At 35.9% G+C, this 13,161-nt stretch overlaps 1 pseudogene; it reads right to left on the bottom strand.

The window, feature by feature from the left end:
- Positions 1–5,700: 5,700 nt before the first annotated feature.
- On the bottom strand, positions 5,701–9,435 carry LOC122032910 (annotated as a pseudogene).
- Between the last annotated feature and the right edge of the window lie 3,726 nt (positions 9,436–13,161).

Here is a 13,161-nt window from a genome sequence, read left to right on the forward strand (position 1 = left end):
CTAAAGTGAGAGAAAGGAAAACAAGAGATCTTAGCCAAATAAAATGTATTAAAGATGAATGTAATAGGGTATTAGTAAATGATGGAGAAATAAAAGAGCGGTGGAAGAGGTATTTTCATCAACTTTTTAATGAAGGTTTAGGTGACCAACTTAACTTAGGTAATTTAATTAGGTCAAATGAGCATAGAAATTTTAATTTTTATCGTAGAATTCAAACTTCAGAAGTAAAACAAACTTTAAATGAGATGCACAATGGAAAAATCGTTGGACCAGATGATATTCCGATAGAGGTATGGAAGTGTTTAGGGAAACAAGGTATTGAATGACTTACAAAATTATTTAACATGATACTGAAAACGAAAAGAATGTCTGATCAATGGAGGATAAGTACTCTAGTTCTCTTATATAAGAACAAAGGAGACATACAAAATTGTGCAAACTATAGGGGTATTAAACTAATGAGTCATACTATGAAACTTTGGGAAAAAGTAATAGAAAAAAGATTAAGGAAGGAGACCACAGTGACAGAAAATCAATTTGGAGACATAGGGGTATTAAACTAATGAGTCATACTATGAAACTTTGGGAAAAAGTAATAGAAAAAAGATTAAGGAAGGAGACCACAGTGACAGAAAATCAATTTGGGTTCATGCCTGGAAGGTCGACAATAGAAGCTATACATCTCCTTAGACAATTAATTGAAAAATATCGGGAGCAAAAACAAGATCTACACATGGTATTCATTGACTTAGAAAAAGCTTATGATAGAGTCCCAAGAGAAATTATATGAAGAATTTTAGAAAAGAGAGGTGTTAGCGTAACATATATTGAACTAATTAAGGATATGTATGAGGATGTAACGACCAGAGTAAAGACTTCAGGCGGAGTAACTGAAGCATTTCCAATAAAGATAGGGTTACATCAAGGATCAGCCCTAAGTCCCTATCTTTTTACACTAATTATGGATGAACTCACTGCGCACATTCAAGACACAGTACCGTGGTGCATGTTGTTTGCAAATGATATTATTTTGATAGATGAGACACGTGAAGGAGTAAATGCTAAGCTAAAATCTTGGAGGGAAACACTAGAAGGGAAAGGTTTTAAGCTTAGTAGATTAAAGACAAAATATATGGAATTTAAATTTAGCAATATTAGAAGTAATGAAACAATTGTTAAGATATGAGAGAACGAGTTGCTCGGAACCGAGAGATTTAAATATTTAGGATCATTTTTACAAAATGATGGAGGGATTGAGAGAGACGTCTTACATAGATTACAAGCAGGATGGGTGAAATGGAGGAGAGCGTCGGGTGTTTTATGTGACCGTAAAGTACCTCTTAAACTTAAAGGTAAGTTCTATAAAACCGCTGTTAGACCTGCTATGTTATATGGAGCTGAATGTTGGGCTATGACTCGAGCACATGAGCATAAGATGAGAGTTGCAGAGATGAGGATGTTAAGGTGGATGTGTGGGGATACGAAGATAGACAAAATAAGGAATGAGAGCATTAGAGAGAAAGTCAGAGTTGCATCTATTGAGGACAAACTCCGAGAAACACATTTAAGACGGTACGGACATGTACTTAGACGACCAATAAATGCTCCAGTTAGGCGATGTGAAACTATGATAAACATGCATATCAAACGAGGAAGAGGAAGACCAAAAAAGACTTGGTTAGCAACAATAAAACAAGATAAAATTTATTTAAATATAGAAGATGATATAATAGGAGATAGAGCTCAATGGCGTAAAAGGATTCATACAAGTGGGAAAAGGCTTGGTTGTTGTTGTTGTTGTTGTTGTCCTTTTATAGCCAACCACAAAAGGGATTTATAAAAGAGAGATTTTAATTTTTGTTTAAAATCTATCCTTGTATGGTTTGACATGAGGTGGTCGGCCAATATAAAGGAATAAAAGGAAGTTGTATTTTTGTAAAACATACCTTGTTTGGATTCACCAAGGAATATAAAGAGGGGGAGAGGGTGCCTTCATGAGACACACAACCTATTCTATTGTTCCTCTCCTCCATCCTTGGTGGCTGGCCCTACCTCTTCTCCTTCTCTTCTTCATTGTGGCCGGCGGCATCTTCCTTGGTGGAGCACTTGGTGGCCGGTAGCTTGGAGGTGAAGAAGTAGAGGAAGGAGACATTGTTTTCTAGCATCCCTTGGAGCATTGTGGTGGTGGCCGAAACTTGGAAGCAAGGAGGGCTTTGGTGGTTTTCTTCTTGGTAGATCGTCACCCACACGACGATCAAGAAAAGAAGAGGAATACAATAGAAGATCAAGAGGTTGTTGCTTATAAAGAAAGGTATAACTAGTAGTTTTATTCTGCATCATGCTAGTTTTCTTTGTATGGTTTTTTGAAATACCAAACACGAGAGGCTTACAATTCTAGGTTATCGAATTTATGCTTTCGATTTTGTGTTTCTTTCGTTTTTCAAACTTGTAATTTGATTGTTCTTTTTGGTTAAACTTAGGGTTACTATAAGGAAATTAAATATTAAATTTCGTTGAAAGGCTTTGTCTAGGAAGTGGTGGATGCTCCCATACCCAAGAAGGCCTAGTACCTCGCCATGTTTAACCTAGAAGCCAATCTCTGAAATTAATATTTAATTAAATTTGTAACATGGGTGGATTTGGATCAATAATGTTAAGCATCGTTTGCGATCCAAGTCTAAACCACTAAGAACAAATAAGTTTAATTTGGAAACAATATTGTTAAGTTCCGTTTGCGATTCCAAATTTAATTTCTAAAGAGCACAATAGGTTGTTAGGAATGGTTCAGGACATGTACAAATTTTTTGTACAGGGGAACCGGTACGATATTCTGAGTAGCAACCAACAATTGGTATCAGAGCTAGGGTTTTCTTCTGTGTGTTTGGTTTTCAGTTTAATTATGCACATGTCATACATAATTTAGGCAGGATAATAGTAGGATGTGCTAACTTTGTGGTTGCACGCTCCAACTATTATGGCTTTTAGTGATTATATGTGATTGGACCCTTGGACATGTCAAGGACATTTTATGTGTGTGCATGATTGTATGTATTAAATACAGCAGGAGCTGTATTAGTTTTAGGATTTTACATTTTTGTTTCGATCTAGATTACATATACATTCCTTCGTGGAATATAGGATCGATAAATGTAAATTTCTATTTTTGTCGTGGATCGTATCCTTGCGAGGAGTGGTACTATTTGAGGACCAGAGGCGCAGCGGAATAAGGAAGCAAGATGGATGGGGTGACTAGACCCGATTGCGATGGCTAAAGATGGCAGCAGCTAGGGTTGGCAACACACGAAGGACAGTGATAGAAAAGGTCATAATAGTTGGAAAATTATTTTCCCAATTTTATTGCTTTATTTGCTGTGATGTGTGTGTACATAATTAAAATTCTTCACCTTAAATAACTAAGTGGGAGAGGGATTAGTAAATAAATTCCACGGTCTCCATTACTGGTTTGTAAGTGATACAACAAACTTGCGTGTTGGCTCTGAGTGCCTCCCTCCACAACGGATGAGTTTGTTTGTAGATCACTAGATCAAACTTCCTTTATGGATGGTTATAGGAAATTATTTAGGAGCGTGTGATCTTCTCCAACTGAAGGAGCACAATTCTATTTAATGGACTAAGTATCAAGTAATGGTATACACTTAGACACATTTTATAGTATCCTCCCCAACGGAGTCATTATAATTATTTGTGTGACCAAAGGGATACCAACTATTAATTTTATTTGTCATAAAGTTAAGATGACAAAATAATAAAATTAATAGGTAAAACTTCCTCTTACAAATGTTGAATTTGTATCCGTCCACACTAACGTGGCATGTAAAATTCACTGTGTTTTGAGGTGTTAGTAAATTTAAATAGTATTGTTTGAGGAATCAATATTATTCTAAATTTAGAGTCTTGACCAAAAGTTTATTTTGTGATTCTTATGATAACTTTCAACCCACTGGCTATTATACTGAAAGAGAACAAACTTACTGGTCCCAACTACATAGATTGGAAAAGAAACCTGGATATTGTCCTAACTGCTGAAGGCTATAAGTTTGTATTGTTAGAGACCTGCCCTGATGCACCTAATAGTGATTCTAGTGAAGAGGAGATTGAGTATCATAAGAAATGGGTAAAAGCAAATAAGATGGCGCGGTGTTATATTTTGGCTTCAATGTCAAATGTGCTGCAACATCAGCATCAGGACTTACCAATTGCTTATGATATGATGAATCCATCTGTTAATCCCTCTCTTTTCATTTCCTCGGCTCTTCTTCGATCTTTCTCTCGCATGCAGATGATCATCTATTAGGATTACACCGTTTGATTTTATTATTTTAGTTCATCCGGAAAAAAAATCATGGTGCTTTGTATTTTTTGAATCTGCTGCTTGATTATTGTGCGATCGTCGATTTGTATGTACATATTTTGTTTAAGAGCGTATTTTGATGGCAAAAGGTGAATACGTTCGCCCCAACGCCCTCGCCAATCCGTCCCAGGACTAACATAGAGGAGGTAAATCACGAACGACTATTAACCTTTGGAATAGTGACTAGTACATAAAATGAACATTCTCCTTTCTCTCGAATGGGTCAAGGCTACTAGAGCTCATGCGCTAGCCACATAAGAGCATATTTTATTTGTATGCGTGGTAGTAAAAGTTGATTTTTTAGTTGGATGAATTTTTAATGTATGATATGAAATACCTGATTTTTCTTTACGCCATGTAGTGTTATCCCAACGATATTTATGAGAAGTTGATGCATAGAGGCGCTCTAGCTAGCCAACAGGTTCATGGAAAAGGGGAAGGAGAAGTTATCAAAGGAAATTTAACAAATTACTACACGCATTGTTGGTGTCTATTTTCAAGAAAAAGGATGGCTAAGAACATCCTCAGGCATATAAATAAAATTCTTGATTGACGACCACTCTTTGATATTGATATTATGTATCATTAAAAATATTGATTAATTAATTATTTATATTTAATTAAAAATTTAACTGATATAAATTAAATATAACTCATTTGAATTTATTTATGCCACCCACAGAGTATTAAAATACATGAAATTAAAAAGAAAAGGATAAAATAATCATGAAAAAATTTCTACTTTTATTTTTTCTAAATATTTTTTTATAATTTTCAAATTAAAAAATATATAAAATAATTTTTTTCTTTCTTGATAGTCATATTTGACTGAGTGTAGATAATAACTTATAACATATTATTAAATTATAAAATTCATAAATTTCCATAAAAAATTTAAAATATCTGTAAAAATTTAAAAAAAAAAATTATAGAACTCCGTATAATTCTTTTCATAAGTACGTATAATTCTATAAAAATTAATAGATTTAATCTATGAACTCCATAAAAATTTATCAAAAAAAAAATCATTGAAAGTCTTAAAAGTGAATACACCCCTATTAATTTTAACCTTCTAAATGTACTTAGATTGGAATAAATGGAATGTCATTACGAGGCATCAGAGGGAACCGTGTATCTACCAAAGCATGATCCAACTTCCATATGTTGAGTGTTTATACTGCTTTATTTAACGTAGAAAACATAACAAAAAAGAAGCCATAAACGATGCCATTCTTATTTTATATGATTTTTTAAAGTTGGTATACTTTGGTTGGACTAATGAACAAAGTGCACGTTCATTAGCTTACTCACAAGATTCAGACCTGAGGTTAACAGAGAATCCATTTAATCCACATTTTATAGCTTATGTGAAAGAATTTACATTTGCATTTCTAAATATAATCCAGAAGGGGAAAACCAAAATGTCACAAGGGCATAGGAGGAAAAACAAAATTGCCTTATGTTTTGCCACAATATTATATGTTACACTCAATAAACACATTTGGACTTACAAAGATAATGAAAGAAAACAAGCAAGAACTCTCACCAGTTCAAATGGGAAAAAAACTCTTGTCGCCAAAAATGAACCAACGATGTCAACAGCTGCAACAAAGAGAATTACTTTTCAGAAAAAACATGAAGAGGAAAGAAACACTTTAGAGAGAATTAACCAGTAAATCAGTAAGCATTGCATAACCTAACACCTTCAGGGTTTTTTTGTAATGAAAGATAAATATATACCATCAAGAAAATGGTACAACAGAACATGTGGCCCAAGAAAACTATTCGTATCGGTTAAAGTATCAGATCCAAGTGGCGGTCTAAGGTGTGAAATCACATACATGGACGTGCACCCTCATGGGTACCATCCTCACAAAACACCTTCAGGTTTAGTTTATATTAATGATATCTAGTGAATAAAGTATTAGTAGCTGCTAGAATGTGACACTAGAATATATTCGATAAAACACTTGAATATTCCTAGCCATATAACCTTACCGCTTAATGTAGATATACGACCTTGAACATCATATATTTGGAGATCACTGTTGCAAACACAGCGTATCCAAGTTGGACATGACTGTTACAAACATAGTGTAACCAAATTGGACATGACTCTTGCAAACACAGCGTATTATCAAATCCACTGTTGCTTTACAGTCCTGCCCTTTTTATTTAGTTATAAGATCATACACTTGTAAGTTCATAAAAAAGAAGGCTCACTACCCAATTGGATAATCATACTAGAAGAAAACGACATTCGAGCAACACCCTAATCCATTGACCTATAGTACCTACTAACCATATAAGAGTATGAGGCTATTACTTAAATATATATACCCTTTAATGAGAACTTACCACATATCTTTACTAGGTATTAGGAAGACAACTAAGAAGCAGAGAAATATACACCGGGCGGTTTACTATCCATAACTACCTTTATTTGCAGGGTCAGTGCTTACATGACATAACCCTTGAGGCCTAGTAGAACCCAGGCGACACCGGAATATGAGAATTCACTTGGTCTTTTAGTCACCTTAATTTTTAACCTTTGATGACTCTTCAGCAAAGACTACAATTAGGTTACTAGTCATCTGCATCACACAAAAATTCATGGAAATGACACTATTGCAGGGAAGATGAAGTTCAACTCAGCCAAGCTGAGCTCTATTTCAGACATTCCTCAATTAATTTGACCGAGGAGATCTCATCATTTTCAACACCTAAACACTTTGGAACTTTTCCATGAAATCCATTCCTACGATCTTTCTTTGGTCCAAGTTCCACATTCAGGCCTGCAACCAAACGGTATGGAGTAGGCTCAATCATCTGATTATAAGGTTGCCATCTCAGAAATCATGCAACAAATTTGAATGGTTACAAATTCTCATCTTGCAGAAGTATCTGCTAGTAAAACATTCACACTAATTATCATATAGCAAGAAATTAATAATGACAATACAATAAATTTTGTTATGATCAATGCATCATATGTTTTTAACCATAAAACTTTACTGCCGCTATGGTGAAAACTAAAGCTATTGTAAGAACTATCAAATAAAAAAAATTTGATAACATGACTAGATTATTACGTCAAAAAGTTCAAATGAACTTCCACGTGTAGACATCATTCTTCATACTCTGGTTATCCGAAAGGAGTTTGGAAATCAAAGCTCTCCATGCAATCAGCAACATCCCAGTCGTTCCCATGGTTACCAACATGAATGCAATTGGTGGAATATGACCAGATGTTCCAGACCTTATAACAATGCCTACCTATCAATTACAACACATTAGTATGTTTTTTTCTAAAAAAAAAATCAGGGAACATTTTCATAGGGAAAGTTTTAGAGAAAGAAAGAAAGATCATAAAACAAAAAGGAAAAAATATGTATCTTATTAGGCCATTTTAGAGAACATTACAATGCCATTTGAATTTGGTCAGGATTTTCCTTTTCTAGTTTGGTTAATTATCTTTATCAATGTAAATTTCAGCTCATCATTGTCATTATACTTGCTATGGGATAAGTTATTATGAATCTACATATTGCATTACTACAATGTTGATGTTAATACCTTTCTCGGCCTTTTGGCTAAGATCAAGTGTAGTACAATGTTGATGTTAATTTTCGTCAAGGACAGCATTAGATGTACAAAAGCGATACGCAGCCTTAATATGGTAGCATTAGCATCATGCAAAATACCTTCTTTGGGGACTGAAGCTTATTCATTTATACCATTTAGCAACCTCAAGAAAATGTTGCAGGTTAAAAGAATCTAGAATAAACAAGGACAAAAAAGGCACATATCACCTAAAAGGGAAAGCAAAAGAAATAGAAAAAGAAAAAAAAAAGCAACACTCTAATGCATTCAGATATGATAGCAAAGTCAGCCTGGGCAAAGGTGTTTCTAGCAATCTCCATCTAGCTTAGCTAACTGGAACAAATTCTAGGATGTTGCTCCGATATTGATTTACACCGAGAAAAAAGAAAGTTACCTTACTCTCCTTCATGGTTATTACATTACTAATTCCAAATGCGCATTGTTTGACATAGTGATGAACCTAGTATTTGCTAATTAACTACTCATTCATATGGCTACAAAAGAGCAGAAAGACCCAAGAGAATTGAGTATTCTGCCAATGAATCCTTGTTTTCTTTGTTTGTAACTATTTAATAGGGGTCCATAAATAGTATGGAATCTACATAACACTCAACAAATTCCATTAGTTCAAATGAAGATTTCTGGGTTAATACTTACTGGAATTCCGATTGCCCAAGATTTGGTTGCTGCTAGAACTGCTTTATTAAAACCACTCACTCCTCTTCCATCATCTCCATAAGCTCCAAGAAAGTAAGCGCTCAGAAGCCAACCTACCAAAATATACACATTAGACCCAAGAGAAAGTAAAACGCACATACACATACACACAATTTGACAACAAATAAAATGAATTTAGCCGACCAGCAACAAAAGGGTCAACCGTCCGCCATGTCTCAAAATCAAGAACCGGCAAGCCATGGCTGAACCTCCCTACAACCGAGAAGACCAGAAGGCACAGGAGGTCCCCGCTCGCCAAAAGACCCACCTGCCTGGAAACCAGAATAAATACATCATCCAATCCTCCATCATCCTAAATGATCGAATCAGAAACCCTACTGTCTCGAATCGGAAAACTTACCCCCAAGTCAGAAACTTTGAGGAAGACTCGGGCTTCTCGAACTGGATGACGCCTTCAAGAGGAACGTCGTTGTCACCGACCGATGCAGTCTCGTCCTCCTGTATAGAAGCGGTGGGAAAACACATAGGGCGAGGGATGGGGCCGGCGGTAGCAGAGAGGTAGAGAGTGGGTGGTCTGTTAGGGTTCCGGGAAGGGAAGCGTCGGCGGGAATCAGAGAAGAGAGAGGGATGGGGCATGGAGAAAGGGAGGTTGGAAGAGGAGGAGGAGGAGGTGGCGGTGGAGGAGGAGGAAGGGCATCGCTTTGCGGTGGCGTTGAGAGCTCCGTTGGGAGCTTGGCTTAGGAACAACATCGATCGTCCGTCACAACTTTGCCGTAAACGAACTGCTACTAACCATGTCAACTCTTTTACTTATATATATTTTGTATATAAATATATAATATGGAAAAATTTTTATTTTTTTAGATAATCATACAAAGTATAATTTATACCTATTTAAAAGTTAATCTTTAAAATATTAATCTCTATTAACATTAAAATTCTGATTCTCTTAATTGTTCTGAATGTTTAATCACTGTATGAGTGAGAGCAAAATCTTCCTCTCATTGATATGATATATAGGTTGGAATCATCGACTTCTTCCTTCGAGTTATTTTCATACGAGTTAGCAATTCTCCTAATAGTCCCCATTGAACTCTTTCATTCATAGACTAATCACTAAATAAAGATTGTTCCTGATAATAGTGATTTAGTATTTATAATTCTAGTAAATTTTGCTGACTAGAATCTGGTCAATTAGAAAATGGATTCAATGTATGCAATCTTAAGTTGTAATTAATTTTAATATGAAGAGAGAATTTTATTTGAATACTTTGATAATGATTTTAAAAGTGTATTTTAGTATATCAAATTTTGATCATTTAATATTGCTCTTATAATTCGAACTACCTTTATCTTTATATAAACTGACATTTGTCCCAAATTCAATATTATCTAGTTCATTATTTTATATATAGACATTAAATAGTTTAATTATTTTTAGTCAATCTTGAAGTACTAAATTTCTCCTAGTAATTGCAAACATGGGATTACTCACCTCTCATCCAAAATTTAAAAAACCTATTTTGCCTTTGTTGGGAAGATGTTGTAACTTTTTTATTAATGTTTGTAAATAAAAATTATAAACTATTCCTGAATAATATTTGATCTTGTCTGAAATTAGAAAAGATGGTGTCCTGACTAGATGACTTTAAGGTTGACCATGGGAAAACTCCGAGCAAGAGGAACTCAGTGCGACAAGCAAATTTGTGTGTCAAAGAAGAACGAAGAAGTAAGAGAATGTTAGTGACTGGGCCAGGGAAAAGTCATTGCGTAGACACTCCGACGCTCAAGTTAGACAGGAGATGAAGAAAAGAGTAAAGAACAATAACAATGAACAGTAGATTATGATAGCGTAACGTACCTGCGCCTTGAGGAGGAGACCTTATTTAATGTTGTTTTTCATCTCTACATGAATATCGATGCATTACTAAAATAGGATCAACCATTCTGACACTCTGTAGTCTTTCCTAAATCGAGCCCACCATCTCTGAGCTTGCAAGGTGGAAACTTCCACCGTACAGACAGCACAAGGGATATTCCTTTGATTCTCTAACAATGGTTACGTAAAATGTCAAAAAGGAATATCAGATCATTAGGCTGAGGGGCTAGTAATTTTAACACTTCAACAATGAGTTGGACAAGTCCTATCTACTATCCAATCGAACATCGCTCCTGAATAGGTCTAATCAGCGTTGAAGGTTAGGTACATTAAGGACTCAATATCCGGTAGGACAAAGAGCCCAGTCGAGTAGTATGCTTAGAAGATCCAATCGAACCAAGGGGACTCGGGTTCCAATCGAGCCAGGAGGACTCTAGTATCAGTTGGACAAAAGGTCTGATTGGCTAAAGTGTTTGGTTGAGCTCTACGACTGTGTTAGCCCTAATTGTTGACCCCTCTTTGACTTTGACCGTCACATCAGCTAGCCTTCTTAATTTTAGCCCTAACTTCGGGGGCCCCATCTTATTCGCATCAATATACAAGTCCTTCCTATCAGGTATCAACGATTGCAACTTTCACTTCTAGACCATATCATTTTGTATTTTTCAGTCCCAAATCGGATGCTTGGTTCAAGTTGACGTCTGTTGGGTTTTTCGGGTCGCGAAAACCACTTTTTCGCGTCGCGAAAACCCCGAAACCCCCGCCATCGGATCCATGCGAAGAATAAAACTTTCAAAAAACCTATGAGTACGAGTTTACAAATTCTAGATCTACATTAGAGTACGAGTTTTACCCTTGATGAGTGTCTTTCGCGAATCCCGCTCGTCCAAGGTGCCGGATCTCAAGATTGTCAAAGTAGACAACCCTCTAGAAGTATCCACACGAACAACTCAATGGAGGGAGAACCTTAGAGTGTGCTAGCACTCCAAGAAGGTCTCGGCAAGATGAGGAGAGGGGAAGCAAGAAGAGAGAGCAAGGAAGAAGATGGAATCAAAAATGCCTTGAATGAAAATGAATCCCATTCATTTCCCTTAGTGGCCGGCCACACATGTGTAACTCCTCTCATTTAATGTGGCCGGCCACATTAAAACAAAGGGAATTTGTCTCCATTAGGTGGCACACACATGTGCTAACTATGATGATGTGGCACATCATCATTGGCCACTTAATGCCAAGTCACAAATGATGTGGCATAAAGTTAAGTCAAACTTGACTCTTCCTCTTCCTCTCAAGTCAAGTCAAATTTGACTTAATCTCTCTCATGGTTGATCTAATCCAACCATTTAATTCAAGCCAATTTAATATAATGAATCTAATTCATTTAATTAAATTGATTCAATGAGTCATAATCTAAATTAGACTCATTGAACACATGAATCAACTTGAGTCTAACTCAATTAGCCCAATTAGGATTACTCTTAATCCAATTTGATTCATCACATGAATCTAATCCTCTTGGTTCATCATATGAACCTAATCTCCATCTAATTGTCCTTAGTGTATGACCCTATAGATTCTTGTAACGTTGGCAATGCCCCTAAACCCATTTAGGAGCATAAGTAATGAGCGGTATCTAGCAACATATCATTACTACCCAAGTTACAAGAATGTTGCGATCCAACATCACCTTGTGACTACTAATTGTGACTCCTCACAATATATGACAAGTGTCCTTCTATCCTAGACATCTAGATTGATCAATGTGAGGCATAGACCGTGTCATCCTCTTACCAATCTAAATCTTGATTTCCAAGTAGACTCACTAAATCAAATGAGCTCAATATCTCATATTGACTCACTTGGGCATGACCATGCACTTCGTGGTCTCACTCTATCAAGAATATCGATGTCGCTCCCGTCATATAGGAGGGATAGATCCCATCTACATCACTCACATCCCTCTGCATAATTCGTTACATACCCAGTAATCACCTTTATAGTCCACCCAGTTATGGGTGACGTTTGACGAAACCAAAGTACATAACTCCTTATATAGGGATCCATGGTGACTTCAGGTCCAAGGACTAGTAGTCATACTAATAGCCACTTGAAAAAGTATATGACACTCATATAACGATCCATGATACTTTCTCATGGCGGGTTATTCAGTATACATTCTCCAATATATACTCATGTGTCAACTTGATATCTCTATATCCATGACTTGTGAGATCAAGTCATCGAGTTGACCTACATGCTAGTCTTATTGCATTAACATTGTCCCTGAATGTTAATACTCGACTAGGAATGATTAAGAGTAGTGTTTCCTATATCATCTCACCATCGGTTCAACTAACCGATTGATATAGGTAAGAACCTTCTACTCAAGGACGCTATTATACTTAGTTTATTTGGCACCAATACAAGTAAGTATAATAACCAAAAACAAATGCCTTTATTTATATAAGAATATGATACAGCAAGTCCATAATATAATCATCAAATGATTGGCTCTAGAGCTCTAACTAACAACGTCATCCCATCGCCGCAATACTCGTACCTCGAAAATAGGGTACATCACCTATAATAATGCTTAGTGTGGTAAGTATGTTTCTTTGACCATAAGAAT

The sequence above is a fragment of the Zingiber officinale genome, chromosome 11A, assembly GCF_018446385.1.
Source record: "Zingiber officinale cultivar Zhangliang chromosome 11A, Zo_v1.1, whole genome shotgun sequence".
Taxonomy (NCBI): Eukaryota; Viridiplantae; Streptophyta; class Magnoliopsida; order Zingiberales; family Zingiberaceae; genus Zingiber; species Zingiber officinale.